Raw genomic sequence first — 24445 nt, 5'->3', positions numbered from 1 at the left:
ACATATGAAAGGCCTAATGCACAGGATTAGAAAAGAGAAAGGTCAGCCAGAGAAATAAATGCTGACAGCGCCTGTACTTGCTCTGGGGGAAAGGAACCCAGCGAGACCAGGGATGCTTGCCTGGCCTGGGGCTGGCGCAGCAGACTGTCAGCATCTGATGCTCTTCAACATCCTAACCACCCTCTGGCTCCTCTAGCTCACCTTCCAGGGGCACTCAGCAGCCTTCTTAGCTGTGGATCTTTATCCGGGTGGCCTGCAGGGAGAGGGTGTCCTAGCCCAGATGAGGCAATATCCACTCAGCCTGGCAGTGAAACCACTCCTTAAAAATGAATCAACTGGTATCTGGTTTATACATCAGGCCCTCTAACCAGGGTTAGCATGAGTCAGCATCTCTGAGTCCAGTAACTTGGATTTGCTCTTTTTCTCCATCACCATTGCAACTGCCTAAATCTAAGCCACTATCAGCTTGTTCCAGGAGAGCTGCCCCAGCCTGCTCCATGGTCTCCCTGTGACCACTCGGGCCCTCCTAGAGTTTATTATCCACAAAGCAGCCATAAGAATTTTTCCAAAACTCTCAGTGGACACCCTCTTTATTTTTTATTTATTATTATTGTTATTATTATTATTTTTGGAGATGGAGTCTCGCTCTGTGGCCCAGGCTGGAATGCAGTGGCGTGATTTCGGCTCACTGTAACCTCCACCTCCTGGATTCAAGCAAATCTCCTGCCTCAGCCTCCCGTGTAGCTGGGACTATAGGCACCTGCCACCACGCCCAGCTAATTTTTGTATTTTTAGTAGAGATGGGGTTTCACCATGTTGCCCAGGGTGGTCTTGAACTCCTGAGCTCAGGTAATCAATCTGCCCACCTCGGCCTCCCAAAATGCTGGGATTACAGGCGTGATCCACTGCGCCCGTCAGATGCCCTCTTTAAAACCCCCAAGGGCCTCCCATTAAAATAAAACACAAACTCCTTATCAAAGCTATAGACCTCTGTATATGACTGTTGCCCATCTTTTCAGCATCAGCTCCCACCACTACTGGTCCCCTACTGCCTCCCCACACCGCCACCATCACCATGAGCCTGTCACATTGGCTTTCCGTCTGTTCTTCAACTGTGCCAGGCTTTGGGGCTTTGTCCTTAATGATTGTAATGTTCCCTCTGCATGGACAGCTTGGCAGCTCACACCTTCAGATTGTGAATCTGTGTGCCCCCTGACCACCCTGTTTAATTTATTTAGGTCCTTTCCCCTATTTTTTTGGTTACAGCATGCTAGATTGTTTTGTTTTTGTTTCATTTTGCCATTTTAACCATTGTTAAGGGTAACAATTCAGAGGCATTAATTACATTCACAATGTTGTGCAAAAATCACCACTATCTATTTCCAAAAATTCTTATCACCCCAAACAGAAACTTCAAATTCATTAAGCAAGCATGCTGGGTTGGGTGGTTGGTTTTCTTTCTCTTTTTCTTTTTTTTTTGGAGACAGTCTCGTTCTCTTGTCCAGACTGGAGTGCAGTGGCGTGATCTCGGCTTACTGCAACCTCTGCCTCCCAGGTTCAAGCAATTCTCCTGCCTCAGCCTCCCCAGTAGCTAGGATTACAGGCACACACAGCCTCGCCCAGCTAATTATTTTGTATTTTAGTAGAGATTGGGTTTCACAGTGTTGACCAGGATGGTCTCGAATTCCTGAGCTCAGCCAATCCGCTTGCCTTGGCCTCCCAAAGTGCTAGGATTACAGGCATGAGCCACCACGCCCAGGTGGGTGGTTGGTTTTCATAGTAATTATCACAAACGGATCTTCTATCATTGATTGATTTACTTATTTGTTTTTATCCCTTCTTCTAAAATAAACTCCATAAAGATAAGAATTTTGTCTCATTAGCCATTATTCCCAGGGCTCAGCGCAGTTCCTGATAAATAACAACAAAGTTATCATTTGTAGTCTGCTATTTGCTAGGCACTAATCTGAGTACTTTACATCAATGAACTCACTTCATCTTCACAATAACCTATAATGGGTAATAGGTACTCTTATTATCCCTGTTTTACAAAAGAAGAAACTGAAGCAGAGAAGTTAAGGAACTTGCCCCAAGTCACACAGCTAGTAAACGGCAGTGCCAGAATTCATATTCAGCAGATCTGGCATCAGATGGAGGGGTAGATGGATAAATGGTTGAATACATGGATGACTGATGGATAGAACACAAAGAGACAACTTCTAGTCTACCCAACTGAGGATAGAGACCCGGGCTGCATTCACCTTGCGAGCCTTTGTGGCTACCAGCCAGCCCTCCTCTCCTGATGATTTAGTTTATCTCAACACCTGATGTTTCCATCCAAAGTCCTGATGTTATTCTCCTTATTTTACTAATGAGGATGCACACGCTCAAAGAGGCAAATGGATTTGTCCAAGGTCATAAGGCTGTGCCAGGTATCTCTGATTCCAGAGTTCTTCCCACTATATGGCATTCCGGCAACCTCAGGGGGCTCAAGCTATACTGACCTCTCCCAGGGTTGGGGCTGGCTAAAGAAAGACTTCCCAAGATTGAAAATGAAACATACTGGGAAGAGCTGAACTCAGAATCAGGACCATTGCTGCTTCAGTGCTTCCACTTCCAATCTGATCAGCTTTGGGCAGGTCACTTCCTCTTTCTTTTTTCTTTTTTGAGATGGAGTCTCACTCTGTCACCGAGGCTAGAGTGCAGTGGCACAGTCTTGGCTCACTGCAACCTCTGCCTCCCTGGTTCAAGCGATTCTCCTGCCTCAGCCTCCCAAGTAGCTAAGATTACAGGTGCATGCCACCACACACCCAGCTAATTTTTGTATTTTTAGTAGAGACAGGGTTTCACCATGTTGGCCAGGCTGGTCTTGAACTCCTCACCTCAGGTGATCCACCCGCCTTGGCCTCCCAAAGTGCTGGGATTACAGGCGTGAGCCACCACACCTGGCCACTTCCTCTTTCTGAGCATCAGTTTCCTCATGTGTCAAACGGGGATGAGAGACCCTGTCCTCCACATCAGAGGAAGGCCATGGAGATCAAGGCTATTACAGAGAATGGAAAGACTTTGAGATACAAAAGTTAATGTCCTGGGCCAGGCACGGTGGCATGCATAAGCACAGCAGTGAAACAACATGAGAACACACACAGCCACACGTATGGCGCAAGCAAAGCTGTCTCTTCTAAACCCTGCACACTGATGATACCAAAGACTGTTGCTTAGTTGTTCTTGGGAATTCTGAACCAGGTGAGAGAGGAGATGGGGAGGCAGGGGAGGGAGGAGACACCAAAACACCAAGAGACTGCCAGGCAGAAAAAAGTCTTTTGTTTTGAATGATGTTTTTAATAATCAGTTACTAAGACAACTCCTTCTTTCTGGGAAGTCAGGGGACACGTCTCTCCCATCTCCCTACAACCATGCCGCCTCGGTTGTTAGTCTCCATTTGCACCCCCAGATCCATGGCCTGCTTGAAGAAGCAGGAGGCTGGCCCATTGGACTGTCCCTTGAGCTCCCTTGTCTCCTGGCTTCTGGTTCCATTTGGCCAATAGAAGGCACTGGCAGGGGCCGGGCACAGTGGTTCATGCCTGTAATCCCAGCACTTTGGGAGGCCAAGGTGGGCAATGACTTAGGGTCAGGAGTTTGAGACCAGCCTGGCCAACAAGGTGAAACCCTGTCTCTACTAAAAACACAAAAATTAACTGGGTGTGGTGGCAGGTGCCTGTAGTTCCAGCTACCAGGGAGGCTGAGGCAGACCTGGGAGGTGGAGGTTGCAGTGAGCAGAGATGATGCTACTGCACTCCAGCCTGGACGACAGAGAGAGACTCTGTCTTAAAGAAAAAATAAAGAAGAAGGCGTTGGCAGGAAGTCAGAAGGTGGAAGGAGAAAAATCCTGGGTGTATCTTCCCCAATTTCTCTCTCTGTGGTCCCAGTAGTGGCTGAGTCCCTCTGCGACAGCTCCCTGCCCACCTCTACTGGTCACCAAACTCAGGTAACACCGCTCCCTCCTGCTTATTCAGGCCGAGAGCTGGTAACGCCGTCTGTCCCTGTTAGTTTGTGGGTGCCTCAGCATCCCGTGTGGGTTCCCCTCACCCTGCTCACACCTTTATTAACATCTCCTCAGGGGAAGCATCTGAGTGGAATTCTGTTTCCGGTCAGAATCAGACTGATCCACCACCTGATGCTCATTTAGGATGAGGTGAGCCTGAGAAGAGGCAGAATAGGCTAAGAAGTCAAGGAAGGCAATGGAACTGTAAGCAAGCCCCTTAACCTCTTTGTGCCTCAGTCTGTTCATCTGTAAAGTCATGATTATAATCTTGCATACCTCACAGGCTTACTATGAAAATGGAATCAGATCATGCCTATAAAACACTAGACACGTACCAGAATATTAGAAATATTTGCTCCAGAAATATTAGATACTCTCCAATTAAGTCCAAAGACTAAAATGTTAATAATAGCCTTCCCTTGGAGAAGGAAATATGGGCCTTTTCTTCTGTATTTTTCAATTTTCTACTATAAGCATGTATTACTTTTGGAGTCAGAAAAGAAAAAAGAAGAATTACAAGAAAAAAAAAAAAAAAGAAAGAAAGAGTGCCTAAGGCCGGGCGCGGTGGCTCACGCTTGTAATCCCAGCACTTTGGGAGGCCGAGGTGGGCGGATCACGAGGTCAGGAGATCGAGACCACAGTGAAACCCCGTCTCTACTAAAAATACAAAAAATGAGCCGGGCGTGGTGGCGGGCACCTGTAGCTCCAGCTACTTAGGAGGCTGAGGCAGGAGAATGGCCTGAACCCAGGAGGCGGAGCTTGCAGTGAGCCGAGATGGCGCCACTGCACTCCAGACTGGGCTACAGAGGGAGACTCTGTCTCAAAAAAAAAAAAAAAAAAAAAAGAGTGCCTATTAGGGCTTATTATTTCTCTCACTTGCTGGAGATGATGTGACTTCCCAAGGGGATTTCCCCAGTATGGAGCACTCACTTTCTTGAGTGATAATGTCTACATGGACATGAATGAAAGGATGGAGGGTACAGGTTGAGAGAGCTGTGTCTGAGACCTCAGGCCACCTTCACAGCCAGGCCAGAAGGATCAAAAACGGAGCTGGGTCTGTAGTCATGCTGTCTGGTGCTCGGGTTTGTACATGGCAGTGGGGAGATAGCAATTTGTCAGAGGCTTGCAGTACCCACAGACACCACTTTAAACCAAACAATGTGAAGAGGCCACCACCCATCAGCCTTGGCTTCTTGCCCAAAAGCTTCACGGGCCACCGGGGAGCCTCAGGCTGATGTGCAGTGGTGGGCTGGGGACCACGTGACAGCACAGAACTGCAGAGTAACAGCATCAAAATGGAGAAATGCATCCCACCTGGCCCATCCTGATGATGATGCAGAAGGCAGAGCGAGACCTCCCACTAGCAGGGTATCCTCTGAGAGCCGGGCAACGTGCTGGCTGTCTTCTGGGCTTTATCTCATTTGAGCTGCATAAGGGCCACACAGAGTAGGTGAGCTTATTTCCCAGGCAGCTTAGCGGCCAAGGCCACATGGCTAGTCATTTCCAAGGAGAGCCAGGACTAGGACTCAAGTTTGCTGGCTCACAGTCCAGTGCTCTCCCCACTCAATGCTGCTACATCCCACGACCTCCAACTTGCTGTAGACCACATAACCAAAGCTACCGTTGCTCTGGATGTAGAAATAATAACAGCAGTATCAATCCCTCCCACATGCAGGGCACTTTACAATTTAAAGGATCTTTTTATAACCATTTCGCTTGGACCTCACCAAGTAGTCATTGTTGAGAGTGGGCAGGAAACAGCAGTTACGGACATGGGCTTAGGAGCCAGAGCTGGAATCCTGATGCCACAGGCTTGGTGACCTCGGGCAGGTTACTTAACCTCTATTGAGAAGACTATCCCCTGAACCTCCAAGGTATATAGTGAGAATTAAACGAGATAGGCAGGGTGTGGTGGCCTGTAATCTCAGCACTTTGGAAGGCCAAGGTGGGAGGATTGCTTGGGCCCAGGAGTTTGAGAGCAGCTGGGCAACACAGCGAGACACTGTCTTTACCCTGCGCCCCCCTAAATTAGCCAGGTGGGGTGCACCTGTAGTCCCAGCTACTCAAGAGGCTGAGGCAGGAGGATCACTAGAACCTGGGAGTTTGAGGTCACAGTGAGCTGTGACTATGCCACTGCACTCCAGCCTGAGTGACAGAGTGAGACGCTGTCACGCTTTAAAAAAACAAGAATAATGGCCGGGTGTGGTGGTTCACGCCTGTGATCCCAGCACTTTGGGAGTCTGAGGCAGGCAGATCACCTGAGGTCAGGAGTTCGAGACCAGCCTGGCCAACACAGTGAAACCCTGTCTCTACTAAAAATACAAAAATTAGCCAGGCAGGTGGCACGTGCCTGTAATCCCAGCTACTTGGGAGGCCAAGGCAGGAGAATTGCTTGAACCAGGGAAGTGGAGGTTGCAGTGAGCTGAGATCCTGCCATTGCACTCCAGCCTGGGCAACAGAGTGAGATTCCATCTAAAAAATAAATAAATAAATAAATAAATAAATAAATAAATAAATAAATAATAATAGTGAAAGAAAGAAAAGAAAAAAACAGATAAAACACATGAAGCTTGCTCTAGCACAGTATTTGACATATAGTAGATACTCAGTGGCAGCAATGGCTCAGATCACCACCAGACAGATGGACAAACTGAGGTACAGAGAAGGTAAAAAGCTTGTCCAAGGACAGTCTGGGTATGGGCAGCAGCATAGTCCAAGCAGCAGCTTATAGCATCCTAAGAGAATGTGAACATTTCCTAGGAGAGCTCCATACTGGGTGGGTGAAAGAAGGGGTCTCCCTGGGACACCACCACCTTTTAAGGGTGACAGAGAGATGGCCTCCTCCAAGACCAGTCCCCTCAGGTTCCAGTGAAGAGAGGAGGGAACAGGAGAAGGGAGAAGCAGCAGACCTTTGAGAGCAACTATCACGGTCTCATGGTTTCTGACTCTTTCTCTCACTTGATTTTCATTGTCTAAACACTGTTAGAGTTCAGTTAGTGTAACTTAGAATACCGTAAAATTGGAAACAACTTCAAATGTCAATCAACAGGGGGACTGGCCAAATTAGCTAGGGTTTATCCATTAAAATTTAATTATGAAAGTATAACATACCTATTGCAAAAATTTTTGAGATAGATTTTATATCTACTGACATGAAAAGATGTCAATGTGTAGTTACATGAAAAATGCAAGTTGTAAAACAATAATGCAATGTATGATCCCATTCTGGTTTGTATGTTTATGTTGGTATAGAAAATATCCTGGAAGGATACACAACATGCTGTTATTAGCTATGACTGGAGAGTAGGATTTGTTTGGGAATCTAAGGGGATAATACATCTTTTTTTTTTTTTTTTTTTTTTTTTTTTTTTGTGATGGAGTCTCGCTCTGTCACCCAAGTTGAAGTGCAATGGCGCAATCTCAGCTCACTGCACCGCAACCTCCACCTTCTGGGTTCAAGAGATTCTCTTGCCTCAGCCTCCTGAGTAGCTGGGATTACAGGTGCCAGCCACCATGCCTGGCTAATTTTTTGTATTTTTAGTAGAAACGGGGTTTCACTGTTGGCCAGGCTGGTCTCGAACTCCTGACCTCAGGTGATCCACCCGCCTCAGCCTCCCAGAGTACTGGGATTATAGGTGTGAACCTATAATCGTGCCCGGTCTACACTTCTGAATTATTAGATTTTTCACAAATTGTTTTTGTAATTAAAACTAAAGAAAAATAAATAGTAAAGAAAGATTTGTTTTTCTGTTTTATTTACTTCCCATATGCTTGCTGGAACTCCATTTTCTGCCTGTTTTCTTCCAATCTGTATCTACGTTCACACCTAATTTTATACCACTGTAATATGAATACTGATCATCTTAGGAGTCTTCTTTCCCATTTAACATTAATTGTATCAGACCATGAATGACATCACATCATGACATCATCATCATCTCCACTAACGTTCATGGATACTTCACTATGTGCTAGTTACCATGCCAAGATTTTTACATGCCTTAACTTATTTCATCTTGATAACAACCCTAAAACCAGGTACTTGAACTATCCACATTACAGCTGGGTAAATTGGGGCTTTGAAAGATTAATTAATTTGCCAATGCCTCACAGCTAGTAAAAACAGAAAGAAGACTGAAGCCCTGTTCTATGCAAGTGCCAAGTCCTCACTGGGAACCTCTCTGTCCTACTCCCCTCGAAGACAGTGAGTGGTGAGTGAGAAGAATGTGGCAAGCAGGGAATAGCAAGAATATGGCAGGCACTATGTCTTTCAACTTGAGTGACCTTGATCAAGTCACTTCCCCTCTTGATTAGTTTACTCATTCTTTCATCGGACAAGTATTTGCAAACCACTGAGCAACACGCTGTGACGAAACAATGAATAAAATGTGAACTCTGCCTTCAAGGAGACTGGAGTCTAGCATCATTCTCTTCAAACACAGAAAGGATCTAGCCCCGGCCCCACCTCTGTCGCAGGGCAATCATAAGCACAAAATAATCAAGGATGCAAAAGAGCTTTGCAATTGCACAGCTTCATCCACTGCAAGCAGTTTTTCTGTGGGTGTTCACCACTGCATATTATTTTATCCAGTGGATGTTCCAAAGCTTACCCAATCATCTTCCTATTGTTGGACACTTAGTCCCAATTTACTGCCATTATAGAGGAAGCTCTGATGGTGGTTTATTCAAAAGAAATAATTCAAAGGAAAAACAGGCCAGAGGCACAAAAAGATGCTGCCCAATCTTCCAAATAACTAAAGGGAGACTAGCCCTTCTCAAACTTACCAGGCCTCCAACGGAATTCCTGACCCTGTGGCCTTACCCACTCCAAGCTCCTCCTCCTCCAACCTGGCGAGCCACCCACTACCGGAGGGACACCTTAGTGAGTGTCAATCTTGCTCCTTCCCCAGCCCTCCAAGTCCCCACAGTTAAGTTTTCTCCTATGAAGTCACGTCCACCCTCTCCTGTGGATCATACGGTTGCCAAAGGGACCTTCCCAAAACACAGTTCTGTCATGCTCTTCAGCAGACTAAAATCCTGCAAAGGTTCCTAGAGCATCCCGGCTCATGTCAAGTCAAAACACCTTGGCCTGACATTTAAGAGAGACAGAAGGGGGAGAGAAGTAATGTTTACTGAGTTCCTGCAATGTGTTAGCATTACACTAGGTGCTTTATGTAACAACCACAACATGGTCCCTGTGAGACAAGCATGTTTATCTACATTTTACAAATGAGGAAACTGAGGTTCGGGCCAGCTGAGTGATGTGCCCAAGGCCACATGGCTAATACAATGCAGTGCTGTGACTAGAGCCTACGTCTGGAGGATTCCAGAGCTCCATCAAAAACCCAAACACAAGCTGACTTTCTGAGTCACCTTCCAGCTCACACTCCGCCACACACACTATCTGTTCCACGCACACCAGACCACCCACTCTTCTTCAAAGGCATTACTATTTCCTTCCCCTCTGACCTGGGGAAGCGGGTGCCCTTCCCCCTTCAACCACCGAAATCCGACTTGGCCTTCAGTGCCCAGCTCAAAGGTCCCCGTCTTCTTGAAGCCTTCGCTGAGCACCAAAATAGGAATCCATGCTGAGCCTATGCAATAGTACACTCTTTACTTTTAGTGTGTCATGTCTGCATCTCTCCCAGCTAGACTGGGAGGTCTTTGAGGAGAGGGATGCATCTGACTGAGTGACTATTTCACCTTGAACAAAACGGAGTACGGCCTCTGAGAAACTACAGGCTGCCTTGCATGGCCTTCAGGAACATGGCTCTGACCCATATTGCCTAGGTTTGAATTCTGACTCCCCCATAACCTAATTGTTTGACCTTGAACAACTGTCTAAGCCACAGCTCCCTCAATCTGTAAAATGGGAAGAATCATAACTCCATACCTCATCTACACCTCACAGGGCTTTGTGAAGAACATATGAGTTGTACATGGAAGCCCTTAAAACTGGGCCTGGCACGTAATAAATGCTCAATAAATGTTAGCTGTTATTATTCTTATCCATAAGCCTCCAGCCCACAAAGGAAGCAGTGCCAGCCTGCTCCACCCCCACCCATCCACCCAGGCTCAGCTCCCTGCCCACAGGGCCTCCTCAGCCCAGTCCCCACTGGAGCCTCGGGATGTGTCCAGGGCCAGCCCATCTTCCCTAAAAGCCAATGGGAGCAGGGAGTCTGGTGTTTCCCCACTTCTGGGGGATGCTGGCCAGAAAGCAGAAGGCCAAGGCTGATCCTTCTCTGAGAGCTCTTAGTCAGTACCTATCTACCCCTACCCCTTAGGACCATAGTAATATTCAGTCCACAAAGCCACCCTTGCCTCGCCAGACATACATAAACACACCTCACACGCCTCTCCACCTGGACCAGCCCTGGCCTATCAATGAATTGCCAGGCTCTGCTGGACACCAACCTGGTACTTCCAGACAATGCCCCCAGTAAATGTCATGGTAGAAAGAAGGGCTCTAGACTCAGACCACCCCACACTTTCCAGCTGTGTAACTTTAGGCCAGTGACATAACCTCTCTGAGCCTCAGTTTCTCCTCTGTAAAACGTGGATAATTAATCGCACCTATCTTATAGGGTTACTGTGAAATGACTCAAAGCACTTCTTGCAGTACATGGTATACAGTAAGTGTTCAATAAATACCATCACTTTGATTGTGTAATCATTGGTATTTATCTCCAGGCCGAGATGGTCATCCCCCCCTTTTTCTGCTTTGAGATGGAGTCTCGCTTTGTCTCCAGGCTGGAGTGCAATGGCACGTTCTCGGCTCACTGCAACCTCCACCTCCTGCATTCAAGCGATTCTCCTGCCTCGGCCTACCGATTAGCTGGGACTACAGGCGCATGCCACCATGCCCAGCTAATTTTTGTATTTTTAGTAGAGACAGGGTTTCATCATGTTGGCCAGGATGGTCTTGATCTCTTGAACTTGTGATCCACCCGCCTCAGCCTCCCAAAGTGCTGGGATTACAGGCGTGCGCCATCGCGCCCAGCCAAGATGATCATCCCCTTTTAACAAATGGAACAGAGAAGCCCAGAAAGGGGCCCTTAGGGAAGTCCCTGCAGGGGCTAAAAAGCACTTCCCACCACAGCCTGAAGTCAGAAAACTCTCTCTGTTGCCCCCTGGAGGCTCAGGCCAGAACATCCCTAGGCACCTGGCATCCTCTCAGCTCTATGCACTTCCAAGAGGGTCCAGGGCCACTGGCGGCCCTTTCTCTCAGCCCTGGCCTCTCCTGCTCACCTACTGAGGGCAAGGGCTGGGAGGCCAACATAATGCCCCTCCTAAGGGATCAGGTAGCCTCAGGCTCCAGGCTACAATGCCTAGCCCCTGGCAGAGGCCTGTCTATGGCACAGCCACCGCAGCAGGGAAGCCGGCATCTGAGCTGCAAGAGCCCCAGAACAAGAGGTGGAAGACCTGGGCATATTAGTGCTGACTCCCCCGCTCAGCTGTTTTGTGACCTTGGCTAAGTCACTCTTACTCTCTAGGCCCCATTTAACCTTTCAATATTGACTGAGTGAGGACTACCTGACCAAGCATTGTTTTCATGCAGGGTTCTATGGAAGAAGCTCTTCAAGAAGCTCACAGGGCTGAGCCCAGAGGGACTGTCACATAGCCCAGGAAGGACTTTAATAGGAACAATGCCCTCTGCACTGATCTCCAGGATTGCCTTGAGGTGCCCCTGAAATCCCAGGGACTGTGCTCTGCATGCCACAAATACTGTGCCCGGGTTGCCAGGCAGGCATGACCTCAGGCTGGCCAGGAGAAGCCAGCTCCATCCCTGCACAGAGCTGGCAGAGCCTCCCTGGGCCACGGTGGCTCACAGAGGAGGCTGGCACAGGCTGCCTCTGCCGCAGGCTCCATCTGGAGGAATGGGTGGGCAGACAGGCACACAGCTGCCTCTATTCTCCACACCCTTGCCCGGGACAGGAGGCACTGAGTCTTCCAGGAGCTGCGGAGGGCACCATGCAGGCCCCAGATCTCGACCTGGCCCAACTGTCACTGATTCTGGAAAGGCTCCTAATGCTGGGGGTTGGGGGACGGGGTGGGAATGGAGCCAAGTCACTGGACCCCACACAGCCTTGGTGAGGTCCTAAATCTGGCCGTCTCACATTCCCACCTTTGGGTGCAGAGGAGGTGCTATGCGGATCCAGAAGTGAATGTGGGAACACGTGGTGCTCTCTCCCCCACCAATGCATCCTCAGAGCTCCGAGGGAAAAGCAACGACCATGGCTGGCAGCTGAGGGAGAGATCAGCATCCCCAGAACTCCCTCTTGGTCCCTGTCCAGCCTTCAAGGTCTCCATGGACCACTTTGAGCCATATAGGTCTGCCAATCAGTGGCCTCTGCGCCCAGTAAGTACCCCAGTGGCTGTAGACATTGGCCCCCCATGCCTATCCCTGAGACCCCAGCCTCTCAGGCCCTTGGACCTCCCCAAGTGTGAAGGTGCCAGACACAAGTGGGACACACAAGCCCTCTCCCTCTGATTAGGGGACAGTCACTGGCCAGGGCAATGGAGGCCGGAGCCGCAGAAGTCCTAGGGCTAAGATCCCTGCTAGCAGCTCTGAGGTACTTGTAAGGGAGACGGGAGGGGAGGCAAGCCCAGAGCGGGGAAGGGTCGGTGCCCAGAGCGGGGAAGGGTCTGTAACCAGAGTGAGGAGAGATGAGGGCAAGAGCTCGCCAGCATCCCAGGCTCCAGCCAACAGCTCCTCCTGCAGCGTCCGAAGCAGGAGAAATCCAGAGAGCCCTTGGCCTCCGGAGGCGGCAGCAGAAGTGCTCTCGAAAAAGAGAGTGGGCCAGCCGGTGGGAGCCCAAAGCCCACCCACCGCTCATCCTACAGCAGGACCAACCCCCCCACCCCCCAGCCTCCGGATCCTCTCTCCAGGCCTTGGAGGAGGCTGCAGACCGGTCGGTGGGGAGGAACAGCGAGACCCTCCCCCACACTGGCCAGGGGACCAACAGCCTGAAAACTCAGTTCTTGGCCTCGCCCCCGTTCCTCCCCAGGGCTGGAGGCTGGGCCTCGATGTTGCAAGCCCCCGGCCCCGAGAGCCACCTGATCCCCCGTGTGCCTACCTGGGCCCGGGGGTCCCCATGTCGGGCAGGTTGGGCGAGGGGCGGCCCCCTCGGCTCCTCTGGCAGGCAGGCCGCGGGGCGGGGCGGCGCGGGGTCGCGGCGGGCTCTGCGGAGCAGCCTGTTCGGCGACACCCCCGCCCGCTGATGGATGCCGACTGCAGCAGCGGCGGCGGCGGCGGCGGCTCGGCGTGCGCCGGGGGCTGGGCACGGTGCCCACAGCCCCGGGCCTGGCGCCCGACGCGCGGCCAGCCCCCGCCCCCGCCCCGGCCTCGGAGCCCAGCCCAGGGGCGGCCGCCGCTCGCGCCTGCCTCCCAGCTCGCGGCGGCCCTGCCCCTGCCTCCGCCTCCTCTCTGCCTGTCTCCTCTACCACCACCACCCCCCCGCCCCGCCCTCTCTCTCAGGCTCCCAGGCCACCTCTTCCCCGTCCCTGCCACACGGGCAGTTCCCAGACCACTGCGGGACTGTGCAGCAGCGGGCCCTCTCGAGCGCCCCGGCTGCCCCCACCCTGGTCCTAGCCAGCCCCGGGCCTTCTCGCTCTCGCCAAGCCCTCTTGGGGGCTCAGCAGCGAGAGAAGGAGGGGGAGGAGAGAAGAGGGGGATGGATCCCTGACTCAGAAGGGGTGACTCAGCCTCAGTGGGCCTCCCATCCCACCGGAGCCGGATCCCCTCACCACCCCTGCAGCACAGCAACAGGGCAGAACCCGCCTAGGACTCGGCGTCCTCCCCCACCGAGAGGAGGTATTGCAACTGTCTCCTGGGAATCCTCTGTGCCTCTGAGTGTGTCTAGAGGGTGTCCACATTTGTCCACATGTGCCTTGGTGACGATGACAGTAAGCGTAACAGTGAACCCAGGGACCTATTGGGGATGAGGCCTGTGTACAGGCGCACTTGCTGTACGTGTGTGAGCATAGGCTGAGTGTGCACCTGAGCTCCAGGAAGGGGCAGGGGTTGGCCAAGTGGCTCGTGGCAGAGACCATGGCTCAAAACCAAGCTAAGCCCTGCTCCTCCCCTCCAGGAGCAGTGTTACCCACTCAAAAAACCAGTCCAACCACTGCAGCACCTCCATCTCATACAATCCAAACGTGGGGACCTTAAGCCACAGAGGGCTCTGGAAGGCAGAGGGCCTGGGTTCCAGTCCAGCTCTGCCACTGGCTCAGCAAGTACCCTTGGGCAAGTTGCCCCATGCTCTGGGCCTCATTTGCAAATTATGAAAGGGCTGGACGTTCCTATCTCTAGGGCCCCTAGTTCATGGGGAAGCCATAGAGAGAATGGTGGGTAACCGCAGCATGATCTCCAAAGATTTCTGTCCATGGGTCTACTGCAACCCATATGACTGCGACCCACCCCAGTCACCAACCCCACCCCCAGGCATACACAACTATTCATTCATTCTTCGCATCATTCCTGAGTACCTACCATGTGCTGGCCATGGTTCTTATCACAGAATCCACTGCTCTGGGAAGCACAGAGGCCCCACGCTGGGAAACAGCCTCGATGTGAACTGAGCCCTCCATCCTTCCCTGCTGCGATTCCCTCAGTATCAGCCTCACCAGTGGGCTCTCCATCTCTGCTTGTCACACACTATAGAGCCAGGCACCTCCCTCCCCCAATTCCTCCCTCCCAGTGTGCTGCTCCATCATGGTGACCTTCTACCCTGGGTCCTCATATGCACTCTAGCGACTCCAGAGAATGAGGCTATGCCCTCTCCTCAGCACCCTTTAGAGAACTCAGGATACAACTGTGTCCCTTTGTGCCATGTCCAAAGCAAGCCTTCTCTTCTCCAACTTAAACCTCCTTCATCAGGTGTCTTTAGATACAGCTTCTGGTGCCTTCACTCCCCCTGCTCACCAGGTTCAGGAGTGGATGAAGAGCAGAGAGCAGAATGAAGCCAGCTCCTCCCAGTCCTACAGAACAGGCCCGCCTTCCAGACAGAAGGTGGAAAGACAGACAAATCTGCCCAGGCCGACTGACAGAAGGACCAGTGTCCTGCTTGGCAGTCTTCTGTAGAAATCCTGTCCTTTGCCTTTGGACTTCTCATCCCCAGGCCTTTCAAATTCACTTCTTCCTAGGAGCTCCCAAGGGAGTGTCACACATGCCCCTGAGGCCGTGGCCTTGGGCAAGTCACTTTGCCACACAGGTGCTCTGTTTGAATTTAGCTCACCACACATTTATTTAAATGAATGAGTGAAAGGACCAATAAAACTCAGGAGTTATACCAGATGAATTTATTGTTTCAGATGCACAGCTGCTAATAGATTCTTGACTGCCTGCCTTCAAGTATTTTTATTCCAAATAGGCTTGGTCTCCATTGCTGGCTGAGCCTTCCCAATCATGGGCTCCTGTGGGCAGGAGGCTCTGGGCTGCACGGCCAAGGCTTCTCTGTTCCTCTTAGTTCAACTCTCCTTCCCTGGCCCTCTCCCTTTCCTTCCTTCCCCCAGGCTGAAGCCCTCCCCACTCCTCCCCTGGGGCAGGGCCACTTTCCCACCCTCCTCAACCAGATGGAGCCTCTCACTTTCCCAGGAGAATCCAGGCTACACTCCAAAGACTGAGGCAGGATGTTCCCAGACATCATTCTGCATTTATACCCAAAGGGCTCAATTCACTTCAGGTCATTGAGACCACACAGAAAATGAGGCTTCGGCTATTTTCATTATTTTGATTATTATTATTATTCACTAACATTTCTATTAGCACTTTCCAGTTTGCAAAATACTTTTGTGTGTCATCTGCACAGTATCTTGTGAAATAATATCATCCCTCATCTTATAAATAGGCAGGCTGAGGCTAAGAGTGGGAGTGACTTGTCCAAGTTACGCTTGCACAGTTACACTGGCTCCCTGGACTAGATACTTTCCACTTTACCCAACAATAACCCTTTCCAGAAAAATCAGGCTGGAGGAAGCAGGAGAGACACTTAAGAATATATGGCCCCTATAGGCATCAGTTGCAATTACTACCCGAGTTACCTGACTGTTTTCATTCCCCAGGCAAGGAAACTGAGGCACAGGGACAGGACTCAACCGAGGACCAAGTCTCATGGAGAAAGAAAGGAAGAGGAGCCCATCCAACAAAGGGGCTCCTCAGTTCCCTTAGCTGCAAATTTTGCTTCCAGCCCTAGCTCTACCATTTCTTTTTGTATTACTTAGGCAGGTTATCTGACATCTCTGAGCCTCAATTTTCTCACCTATAAAATGGGAGAATCCCTGTCCCATGTTTGTCATTGGGCTGCTGTGACGGGAGGTCAGCAGATGCTGGCAGAAGAGAAGGGACAGGACCCTTCATCCCCTCTCTGCTCTGTCTAGGAGACAGGAGAAATTCTTTCCTCTTAAATTTTAACTGGAGGGAACTTAATGGTGCACAAGTCCAGGATACAGGAAAGCTAGAGGAGAACGGAAGTGATTTGCTCCACTGGCTGGGAAAGCAAGGGGCACAGAGTCAGCCACAGCCCCCCAAGGTCACTGCGGGGCAGAGATTCAACCAAACACTTCAGGCAGGGCCCCTCCTATCTCCCTTTTATCTTTCAAAGGAGGCAACCAAGGTCCTCAGCAAAGCAGTGACTTGCCAAGGTCACCCACAGGTAGTGGTCTCCTGACTCCCAGCCACCAGGGCCCTTGACTCCTGGGCAAGCAGGGTGGGGTGGGGAGCACTCCCAGCCGAAGGACTTAATCTTTCATTCAGCAAGCAGTAATGCTCACACCAAGCCAGGCCCTGGACACTAGGGAAGGCAGGAAGAATTGAATACAGTCTCTGCCCTTGAATTCACAATCAATCTAGTGGAGGCACGTACCTGAGCACATCAGAGGGTACTAGAAGATGAATCAGCACCATTTTCTGAGCACCTCCTCTGTGCCTGGCACTGGACACACATTCATTTGTTTAACCCTCAAAGCAATTCTCTGACACTGAAATTATTAATCCCTTTCACAGCTGAAGTAACTGAGGCTCAGAAGGGTTAGCAACTTCCCAAAGTTCATGCAGCTAATAAATGGCAGGGCCAGAATATGACTGCCAGGTATGTCTGGTGCCAAACTCTGAGCTTCAACCCTTATAAACTCCCTGTTTTTAGGTCTGTGCTAACCAATATGGTAGCTACTAGCCACATGTGGCTATGGAGCACCTGAAATGTGGCTTGTGCAAATCAAAATGTGCTGTAAATATAAAAATCAGATTTTGAAGATTTCATACCAAAAAGAATGTAATATGTCTCATTAATAATTTTTATACTGAAATACATTATGGCCGGGCATGGCTCACACCTGTAATCCCAGCACTTTGGGAGGCCAAGGTTGGCAGATTACCTGAGGTCAGGAGTTCAAGGCCAACCTGGCCAACATGGTAAAACCCCATCTCTACTAAAAATACAAAAATTAGACAGGCATGGTGGCATGTGCCTATAATCCCAGCTACTCCAGAGACTAAGGCAGGAGAATAACTGCTTGAACCCAAGAGGCGGAGGTTGTAGTAAGCTGAGATTGCGCTATTGCACTCCAGCCTGGAGGACAAGAGGGAAACTCCGTCTCAAAAAAAAACAAGACAACAAACAAACAAACAAAAACCTTATGAATGTATTGGGTTAAATAAAACAAATCATTTGAATAATTACATATGTTTCTTTTGACCTTTTAAAAAAATGTGGCTACTAGAAAATTTAAAATTGCATGTGGCTTGCACGTGTGGCTAACATTATATTTCTTTTGGTCAGTACAGGTTTAGATACTCTGGGGTCCTAACTCAGCCCATAGGGATCAGAAAAGGCTTCCTGAAGGAGAAGACACCAAGCCAAGCTGGGTTAAAGGTGAGGTCATGGGGAGGAGGGTATTCCAGGACAAGAGCACTGCAGGGCATCTGGCTCCTGCCCCGGAGGGCAGCTGGGCCCAGTGACAGCCCCAGGCCACTGGGAGCTAGGCCAGAGGGAGGGAGCTACCGAAGCCAAACTTACCAGAGCAGCACGACCCACCAGCCTGGGAAGTGCTGCCCGGCAGGCTGTTTCACTGAGGTTGGCACTCTGCAGAGGGCAGCACAGGGCAGCAGTGTCTGGGTGGAGGAAGTAGGCAGGGTGTGGCAGTGCCCACCTTGCATGGACCTCCCCGTTTCAGCTGCCCCCTACTTCCTCTTCTCCAACTCCTCTAAGAAGCCTGTCAAAGCACTGCAGTTCCCAGAGACCTTACCCTTCCTGTAACCTTCCATCCAGTCCAGACGGTGGGAACCACACCCTTCTGCGTTAAGCCTTATTCTAGCGTGGAATGATGAGGATGCCTGCAAACTGCATAGCAGGTCACAGTGTACAAAGCACTTTTCCATATGTATCTAGTGTAGTGTTGCTGAAGAGCCTAAGGGCAATGTTCACGTCTGGCAAGGGGGCTGGGGCAGGGATGGGGGACATTTATTAGCACAGGAGCTGCATGACCTTGAGCAAGGCCTTAGCCTCTCTGAGCCTCAGTTGCCCTATCTGTACAATGGGGATAATGTCAGCACCGCCTTCCAGAGCTATGAGAATGACATGTAAGAATGCCTACAAAGGCTCTGTATGGTGCTGGCATGCTCCAAGCTCCCTTCCGCACCTCAGATGGACCCCACTAGGGTGCCCCTGCAGTGCCTTCAGTGTCTCCAAAGCCTGCCCATTCTCAAGGTTGCCTCCCCTCCAGAAAGCCCGGCCCTGTCTCCTCCCGGCATGTTCCCTGAGCCAGTCTCTTCTTCTCTGCCTACCGGACACTCATCTCATCCTTACCTCTACTTCTGAATTTGGGGCTCAGTTGTCATGAGGCTCTCCAATGTATCCAGTAAGACTGGCATTTCTCCAAGCTGGGAACCTTAGTTCTGGTCCTTGCCCTTCCTCCTCTTCTATACCCACAGCCAAGCCCCCTGTACATGTCTAGGCATCCCAGAGGCTCTCACAGCCCACTCCAGAGGCTTGGACGACTGACTGCCATCTTTGGCTAAAGACAATGCTGGTCTCCACAGAGCACAGTAAGAGGATCTTGTCTTGTTTTGCTTCCTCAATGGAAGAAGCTTCAGTGGCTCCTCATTCTCTGATGAAGCAACTCAAACACCTCAGCCCAACTCTCAAGACCTTCCACAGCCTGGTCTCACCTGGCTCTTTAGCCTCATTCTCAGATTCCATGTGATGAGCTTTGTCAAACTGACTGGTTCCAGGTCCCCAGGGCACAGTGGCTCTGCCCTCTTCTCTGCCTGGGAGACCCTTTTCCCATTTCCCATAGTTATCCTTCTAGGCATTCTCCAGGAAGTCCTTCCTGAACCCTTCCTCTTTGCCCCAACTCCTCTGGCTAGAAATAACCTCTTGGCCCCTCTCTCTCCCTCCTGCCACCCTCAAGTTCAGGGTCATGTGACCTAAACTTCCACTGTACTATGAGCTGTAGGATAAGGGCCACTTTTCATCATACTCCCTTCCCCCTCACCCACACACCCCTGAAGGCCCACATCAGTGCCCAGTTCACAATATGTGCATAATATGTGTTGGCCATCTTCACACCGAGAGCCAGAGGCCAGGAAGCAAGTAGGAGTCAGCACCCAGGATGCTAGGACACTCCTGAGGCTGAGATCTGCCTTATCTCCACCTCGGCTGTTTCTTAATAGGTCCCCATGCTTCCAGCTGCTCCTTAGGAAATCAGCCCCTCTAGGAGGTCTAGGAGCCACATTCCTGAGGCCAGAACATGAAAAATCTGGCCATGTTCCCACTAGATACAGATGTCCACCCAGCCTCCCATCGGGTGCCTGAAGTGTCAGCTGAGGTTTGCATCATCACAGCATCTCTAATTCCTTGCAGTCAGAAGAGAGCTGGAGAGTATCATACAGAGGCTGGGAGCAGTGAGAGGCAACAGGAGAAAAGCTGTGCGTGTGTCCCTGGTCCCGGGTGCCACAAGGTGCTGCAGCATCACCATCAATTAACATCGCCATTGCAGGGAGAATCTGAGTCCCCACTTACTTGCTGGCACTGTGCCTAGCAACTTGCCTATATTTTCAGTTTTAAATCTCCTACTTCCCTGTAAGGCAGAAACTATAGATCAACCTTGATTTAACAGGGGAAGAAACTGAAGTTAAATCGCTCACCCAAGGTCACATTGCTAGTAGGTGGAGGGGCCCAGGATTCAACCCCAGGCATGCCTGAATCCAGGGCCTGTGTTTGTTCTATCATTACTCCTACACACATTAGGCTTCACACAGGTTTACTCTGGAGATACTGACATATTCTGTTCATGTCTGGGGGGTAGTTACACAAGTACGTGTAAACTTATGATCTATGCACTTTTCTGTGTTTAAGTTATAACATCAATAAAGTTTCCTTTTTTTAATGTTTTTGTCCCAGAGGTGAATATGTGCTAGAGATTTTCAGGGTGTAAAATACTCTTAGGATTAGAGTCTAAAGCTAGAAAGCTGTTTCTATCTTTTTTTTCTCTGTTTTGTTGTTGTTGTTGTTGTTGTTGAGACAGGGTCTCACTCTGTCGCCTATGCTGGAGTGCAGTGGTGTGATCATGGTACACTGCAGCCTCAACTTCCCCGGGCTCAGGTAATCCTCCTACCTCAGCCCCTTAAGTAGCTAGGACTACAGGTGTACGCCACCATGCGCTGCTAATTTTCATATTTTTGTAGAGATGGGGTTTTGCCATGTTGCCTAGGCTGGTCTCAAACTCCTGAGCTCAAGTGTTCTACACACGTTGGTCTCCCAAAGTGCTGGGATAACAGGAGTGAACCACCGCACCTGACCTCCTTTTTCTTTTTCTCTCTCTCTCTTCAGCAGTTTTTCCATTTCAAACAGGGAGTGTTATGAAGACCTCATAAACCCCCAAGCCAGACCCAGCAGAATTTCACCTGCTGTCTGCTGTCAGATCACAAACATTTGCTTGCACTCACATTCCCAGTCCAGGTGCCCACTCCACCCAGCCAGCACTTCACTTCCAGAAGCTGGCACTGCTCTGCTGTCTTTTCAACCCTCTCTTCATCCATCCATCTGCAGGGACCAGACGGCTAGACCAGCCGCTGCATCACTGGTTAATCCCCAACTTCACGAGGCAGCCAGGCAGCGACGCCTGAATGTTCCCATCTCCCTGCACCAGGCCAGGCTGGGCAGAGAAGTTGTCTGTGTGTGTAAACACAGCCTTCTGCTTAGGCAGCTCCTGCCGGACTCCCCTCGCCAACTGGGCCCTCTGTGGCTTTTATCTCCCTGCCCAAAATAACCATTGGCTTCAATGGTTCTCTGGGCATGAATCAGACTCTCGTAGAAGCCTGTGAGCAGCTTGAGGACAGGGAAGTTATGGTACCAATCTCTGTATCCTTGGTGTGCCAGTGCAAAGGTTTGTGGGATTTGTCAAACTCCTCTGTGTACCTGGAGGGACCTGCAGTAGGAAGCAAGAGCTCTCTACAGAAAACAGTCACATCCTCCAAAAGCTCACAGTTTAGTAAGAGAAAATACCCACACCAGCCAACTGCAATGTAAAACAGAAAGCACTAAAAGTTGTAAGAAGAGGACAGAGTGTTGGGGAGTTCAGAGGAAAAAAAGATTAGAGAGCAGCAGGTGTCAAAGAAGATTTCGAGGAAGAGGTCACATGTGGGTTGGGCATTAAAGGCAGGGCAGAAGGACAATGTAGACTGAGGAGAGAGCATAACATAAGCCACAGTGGTTGGAAATTACAAGGTAGAATCAGGAAACGCTGCATATGGCCTGGAACCTGGGATACTGAGGGTTGAGGCTATCCCTGAGGAGATAGAAAGGAGCTGGTGCCAAGCAGACCCTTGAATGACAAACCAAGTACACTGCACTGTCTAGCAACTAGCCACATGTGACTATTTAAGTTTAAATTTAATGGGACAAAATGTAAAATTCATAGCCATGTGTGGTTAGTGGTTACCATACTGGATAGTGCAGATATAGAACATTTCATCACTGCAGACAGTTCTACTGGACAGCGATGGTGGACAGTGTCAGAGGATCCAGAGAGCTTTGAGCAGAGCCATAATCAGATCTGGGCTTTAGGAAAATTAATTTGCTCCTGATGAAGAGTCAGTGACCAGAGTGTAGGAGAAGCCTAGAACCACAGTGGGACATTGCAATAATCCAGGTGAGATCAGTCACCACTTCTTTTCCCTCTGTTCATCTCTTCCTATCAGGAAATAGGGATGATTCTCAAAGTGTGGTCCCTGGAACACCAGCAATATCTGGGAACTCCTTTTTTTTTTTTTTTTTTTTTTTTTTTTTGAGACGGAGTCTCGCTCTGTTGCCCAGGCTGGAGTGCAGAGGCGGGATCACAATCTCAGCTCACTGCAACCTTTGCCTCCCAGGTTGAAGCAATTATCTGCTTCAGCCTCTCAAGTAGCTGGGATTACAGGCACCCACCACCAGAACCAGCTAATTTTTTTGTATTTTTAGTAGAGATGGGGGTTTCACCATCTTGTCCAGGCTGGTCTTGAACTCCTGAGCTCGTGATCCACCCGCCTCGGCCTCCCAAAGTGCTGCGATTACAAGTGTGAGCCACCGCACCTGGCCATTATCTGGGAACTCTTAAGTACACAAATCCTCAGGCCCCACACAGACCTACTGAGTCAGAAACTAGGAGGTTTGGAACAGCAACAGTGCTTTCATCAGCCCTCCTGTTATTCTAACACACACTAGAGTTTCAGGTCTGCCGGCAGAGAGGCTAGGAGCCTACACTTTGGCTCCAGAATGATGTATACTCTGGAGTCAGAGGACCTGACTTCATATCCTGGCTCAGCTGTTTCCAAGCTGTGCTTAATTTATTTGTGCCTCAGTTTCCTTATAATAACCATATGGAGTTATTATAAGGATTAATGGAGGTGATACATGTACATATCTTAGAAGAGTGTCTAACTTATAGTAAGTATTCAATAAATGTTACTTATCAGTCCTATTATTCATTCCTATGGCAGTTTAATTCCTCCCATATACAGTGAGACAGCATCTGTCTCTTGCCACTAGCTATGACCTTTCCAACATATAATATTCCCAGGCCTACTCACCCATTCCATTTCCTGTCCTCCAGGACCCAACAGTCAGTTCCTTTCCCACAAGGCAGAGGCACTTCCTGTATCAGGGAGTGTCCCACCAGGATGAGAATGTCAACAGACAGATTTAACTGTCCTGGGCAAAGATGCCCTCTAAAGGAATGAGTCAGGAAATGCCCCATGGGTTTTCCCCTGGGAGTGGGAAGGTCTGGAGGTGAGTGCTCAGCTGCCCCCGTGATTGAAAGCCTCAAGCCTGTTCAGTTGGATCCATGCCAGCCAAGAGGTTATGGAAAATGGTACTGTGATCCTGCCTACTATAGGTAGCTAGACCCTGGCTCAAGGAACCAGGCAGGGGAGGATGGCGTCCTGTGTGGCAGAGGGTGCTAGGCTGGGCATCAAGAAACCTTGATTTGACCTTTGCTGTGAGATCTTGGGCAGTCATTTTCTTCTCTGGATTCAATTTCCTTACCTGTAATGTGAGGGTGTTGGACTAGCGTAGTTCTAAACTTTTTAGGGGTCTGGGTGCAGTGGTTCACACCTGTAATTCCTGCACTTTGGGAGGCCGAGGCGGGCAGATCACCTGAGGTCAGGAGTTTGAGACCAGCCTGGCCAACATGGTGAAAACCCATCTCTACTAAAAATACAAAAATTAGCCGGGGATGGTGGTGTGTGCCTGTATTCTCTGCTATTTGGGAGGCTAAGGCAGGAGAATCACTTGAACCTGCAAGCAGAGAAGCAGTGAGCCAATCGCGCAACTGCACTCCAGCCTAGGCGTCGGAGCAAGACACTGTCTCAAAAAACAAAAAACAAAAAAACCAAAAAAAAAAAAAAAGAAAAGAAAAGAAAAACCTTTTATGGGTTGTATTTCCTTTGAAAATGCAATGAAAACTGCAGAGCTTCTCCCAGAAAAATGTACATGGGTATGCACATGCACACACACACACAAAGTCACATTCACACTCATGCACCACACATACACACACACACACACACACACACACCCCACTACCTTTATTATCTTTCAGGCATCAAGAGACCTCATGAAGCCCATGTGTAGATCACCCCTTGAATCCATGGACACTTGGTTAAGACTTGGGCTAGACGATCTCTAATCAGCCACGATAAGAAATTACCTGTATTTCTGTGTATATTGTATTTTGTATCTGATTTAAAGGAACCCTACATTAAAGACTTCACTAAGAAGATGAGCTTTTACATGGGCTTTTGTGGGACATAAATGTTGATTGGCTAAATGCTGTGCCTCCCCAGAGCCTGTCTCACCCTTGTCATATTGCTTCTGAAGTCACCCTCTCCATTCCACTCTCTCCACCTTTTTCAGCGGGGAGTGA

At 49.8% G+C, this 24445-nt stretch overlaps 1 protein-coding gene across 50 annotated transcripts in view; it reads right to left on the bottom strand.

Annotated features, from left to right (window-relative positions):
• Window positions 1-24445, bottom strand: part of EPB41L1 (erythrocyte membrane protein band 4.1 like 1) — a 140323-nt gene that overhangs the window by 64816 nt on the left and 51062 nt on the right. For 27 of the 50 annotated variants that reach the window (XM_005568905.4, XM_074005222.1, XM_074005210.1 and 24 more), the window contains exon 1: window positions 13123-13279. The exons of the other annotated variants lie outside the window; for them this stretch is intronic. The gene's annotated coding sequence lies outside the window, so the exon portion shown is untranslated. Of the gene's footprint in view, window positions 1-13122; window positions 13280-24445 lie in introns of those variants that run through there. 50 annotated transcript variants of the gene reach the window in all.

Source organism: Macaca fascicularis, chromosome 10 (genome assembly GCF_037993035.2).
Source record: "Macaca fascicularis isolate 582-1 chromosome 10, T2T-MFA8v1.1".
Classification (NCBI taxonomy): Eukaryota; Metazoa; Chordata; class Mammalia; order Primates; family Cercopithecidae; genus Macaca; species Macaca fascicularis.
The sequence above is the reverse complement of the archived record's forward strand: the minus strand, read 5'-3'. Positions and strand labels throughout refer to the sequence as shown.